Source organism: Tenrec ecaudatus, chromosome 9 (genome assembly GCF_050624435.1).
Source record: "Tenrec ecaudatus isolate mTenEca1 chromosome 9, mTenEca1.hap1, whole genome shotgun sequence".
Lineage (NCBI taxonomy): Eukaryota > Metazoa > Chordata > Mammalia > Afrosoricida > Tenrecidae > Tenrec > Tenrec ecaudatus.
The window spans coordinates 129,754,165-129,758,362 of record NC_134538.1 but is presented as its reverse complement, the minus strand read 5'-3'; the positions used below and the strand labels follow the sequence as shown (position 1 = coordinate 129,758,362).

Genomic DNA, 4,198 nt, shown 5'->3' with positions numbered 1-4,198 from the left:
CCTATAAACCCTTTTGTCTATAGATTTTGGTGGTATGTGTCTATATAATAAATGTTTGGTAAAGTAATTTTACCATCCTTGTTTTTCACTGTGACTTTACCAGCTTGATTTTTTCATCACTTATTAACAACCATCAAGCAAGCCAAAAGCCTTTCACTTGTTCTTGGTCAGAAATAAATACAGAGACCTATTAGTGACAGAAAGTTTTTAAAAAGAGCTATGGCTTTATTTTGGTACACAGCACCTTTGTGTTTTTCAGGAGGAAGAAATATCCTATTCTGGACGGGATTACCTGGTAGATTTTCATTTTCACCTCTTCTCAGAGTGTCTGGATCTCACACTTCCTCACCTCAGTGCTCATCGACGCATTTTAGAGGCTGTCCTGAAAATTCTCTGCTTGCATTTTCTTTTCTCTTTCTTTAGTTTAAGCTCAATGACACAGAGCAACATGTTAAGTGGCTGTGCTCTCAGGTTCATTTCACAGTGAACTACTTTAGCCTCCCTCCCACCTTCCAATGGCATGTCAGAACTTCTTCCATATCGATCTTCAGTTTTGGATCCTGCAGAAACAGTACTGGGTTCGCTCTGGCCAATTCCAGGAACTGTGCCTCCCCAGCATAAGTGGGCAACAAAATACCTATTTATAGTAAGTGCTGTTTTGTGAACAGTTCATAAATACTGTTGAAGGAGCGAGACAGGCAAACTCTCTGATGAAAACATCTTTTATCCAAGAGAATTCCTCTCTTTCCTCTTTATTACCCGCTGGGGAGTGTTCTGAGGATGAGAATACTTTATTTTCTAATTGTCAGAGTCTTTTACATAGCAGAATGCTGTGCTAGATGAAATGCCACACTTTTTTTTTTAGGGGAGAGCGCGAACGCAGTCCCCCACTACCACAAATTATGCAGTTGAGTTTCCCACATTTGGGGAAATCGCAGGGGTCAGCACATCCGGAGTGCAATGGATAAGCCTCGCCCTGGGAAAACCACCTTCGTGATCATGGTATCTCCCCTGCCGGGTAAAAGGGTTCACAAGTAACTACTCTGAACTCAAAATTAAGAGCAGTTGGTTAGCAATTCTCATGCTGTTTGCTCCATAAAGTCATTATTGTTGGTGCTGTTTTTATGGACAATGGAGGCAAAAGATCCATATTAAATTATGAATCAAGAGATCCACATTGAAAAGCCACCTGAGGATCTATTTTGGGGGCATATCATTCTATAACAGACTGTGGAGTTCATTATCAACTTTTTAGGTTAAGTGTGTTTCTGTGATAGCATGAGCATTTTTAAATGGTTCAGAACTTGGTTTTATCTGTACTGAGTACTTTCAAAGCTGATCAGTTTGTCACATTTTAGTGGCTTGTGTGTTGCTATGACATGGGAAGCTCAGTTATTATTGTTTCAGATACCAGCACGATCACCCAAGGTAAACAGGTTTCAGAAGACCACCCAGGCTAACAACAGATTGTGAAGAATCCCCTGTGTACTTGTGTGGAATTAGCCACTGAAAATACCACGAATAGCCGTGAAGAAACTATCAGCTATAGTGAGGCAGGATGAGCCCCTCAGTTTGGAAGACTCTATAAATATAACTGAGGAAGAAGTGTTTTCTTAAAGTAAAGTCAACCATAATTATAGGGATTGAGTAAGTCTTTCAGGACCTTTGTTTCCTGATGGAACATGACGCAAAATGAGAAGAAACTGATGCAAACATCCATGAATAAATGGAACCTGGAATGTATGAAATATGAATCTAGAAAATCATATATTATCAATAATTAAATATAAAATATAAAGATAGATATCTTAAACTTGGTGAGATGGAATGAACTTGTTTAGCCAATTTTGAAAGAGATAACCATATTATTTATTATGGTAGGTACAGTAAATTCAAGTGAATTGGTGGTACATTGATTTTCAAAAGGAACATTTCAAGGTCCACCCTGCAGTACAATGCTGTCTGTGACACGATGATAGCTATAGCATATGAGAAAATCCAGTTAAAAATTATTATTCAAATTCATACACCAACCAGTAAACATAGTGATGAAGAAATTAAAGAATTCTATCAAGATTTTCAGTCTGAAATTGAACAAACATATATTCAAGGTACATTGATAATCTTTGCCAATTGGGATGCAAAAATAGGAAACAAAGAGGAATGAATAAATGGGCCTTGGTATAAAAATGAAGCTGAAGATCACATGATAGAGTATAGCAAGACCAACAACCTTATTGAAAAAATCCGTTCAGCAACACAAATGACTACAATATATGTAGGCTTCTCACGATGGACTACCCAGAAATCAAATTGACTACATCTGTGGGAAGAGCAGATGGAGAAGCTTGGCGTCAGCAGCCAAGTGGTTGGCTGTAGAACAGTACATCAATTGCTAATATGAAAGCTGAAGTTTTAAAGGACATTAAAATAAGTCCATGAGAGGAGCCAAATATGACCTGGAGTATATTCCACCTGAATTTCAAGAGCATCTCAAGAAGAGATTTGACTCTGAACACTAATGATTGAAGTCCTAATGAGCTATGTAAACATATCAAGAATATCATACATGAATAAAGAGCAATGCATAATTAAAAAGACAAGAAAGAAAGAACAGATCAAATTAGATGTCAAAAGAGACTGAAACTTGTTTTTAAGATTGTGGCAGATACATACTCTCCTGTCAACTTATGTAGGGGTGGTGTCTAGCCTGTCAATCAAGTTGCATCTTGATGACCCCATTTTGGAGGCATGAAGGTGATAAATAGCTCACTGCAGGCCAGATCCACATTCTCCCTGTGAGAAATTCCTGTTGAAAAGACACACGGAGCTATGCTAATGGCAGCCAGAGCCTAAGATGCTTCCGCTGCCCTTGGATGCACAAGACTTTCCACCTGCTGGCCTGTGATCTTCCTTCATGGGCTGCGTGAGTCTGCAGAGGATTTTACAGACTGTTACTGGACATATGGGCTAATATCAGACATATGGATTGATCTAGACTGGGTTGGGACGTTTTCTTAATATACAATTGCTCTGTGATATAAAGCTTTCTTATACACATGAGTGTCTATGAATTTGTTTCTCCACTCAGATGAACACAATCATAGAGAAGCTAAAGCAAATGAATGAAACTATGAAATAAAAGAGATTAGCAGGAAATTTCCAAGTTCAATTCAAGAAGTATTATAATGACTTGTGCAAAGACCTAGAATGAGAATACTAAAAAGGAAGAACAAGCTCAGCATATTTTAAATAAAATAATTGAAAAAAATTAAGCTTTGGGTTGCAATATTCAAGGATTCTATGGGGAAATTTTGGACAATGCAAGAAGGTTCAAAAGAAGATGGAAAGAATACACAGAGTCACTGTGCCTAAAAATAGTTAGATGGCATTTAACTATTTAAAAACTAGCATGTGAATAAGAATCAATGTTGCTAAAGGAGGAAACCCCAGCTACACTGGAGGCATTAGTGAAAAACAAGGCTCCAGAGATTGGTAGAAGGCAAATTGAAATATTTCAACAAGCTGGTGAATCACTGGAAGCACACACTCACCTATGGCACAAAATTTGGGAGATGGCTACCTGACCAATTGACTGGATGAGATTCACATTTGCACGCATTTCAAAGAAAGATGACTCAATGACATGTGAAAATTAAAGAACAAGACCATTAATATCACATGCAATTAAATTTTGCTGAAGAGCCTTCAATAATGGAACACTGACAGACTGGCTGCCAACGAGAATTTGACAGAATGGTATCCTTGCCAATAGCAGATGGGTCTTGGCTGAAAGTAGAGGATACCAGAAACATGGTTACTTTAGTTTTCTTGAATTTGAAATGGCACTTGACTGTTTGGATATTAAACTATGGGTAGTATTAAGAAGAATAGGGTTTCTAGCATACTCCGTTGTGCTCATGCAGAACTTCTACATGGATAAAGAGGCAATTGTTCAACCAGACTAAGGGCCTAAAATGAGGACAGGTATGTGTCAGGGTTGTATCCTCTGACTTATTCGTTCTGTATGCTGAGCAAAGAGGGTGCACGATATGGAAAAGAACCTGACATCAGGAATGGACGAAGGGTTGTTACAATCTTTGACACGCAGATGGCACAAACTTGCTTGCTGGGAATGAGGAGCGCTTGAAGCACGTGCTGATGAAGATTAAGGTTTGCAGTGTTCAATATGAATGAC

General features: G+C 38.4%; 1 non-coding gene across 1 annotated transcript; it reads right to left on the bottom strand.

Annotated features, from left to right (window-relative positions):
• Nucleotides 1–862: 862 nt before the first annotated feature.
• Nucleotides 863–1,026, bottom strand: LOC142457625 (U1 spliceosomal RNA). The gene has a single exon (XR_012786327.1). It is a non-coding gene; the product is annotated as a U1 spliceosomal RNA (small nuclear RNA).
• Nucleotides 1,027–4,198: the final 3,172 nt, after the last annotated feature.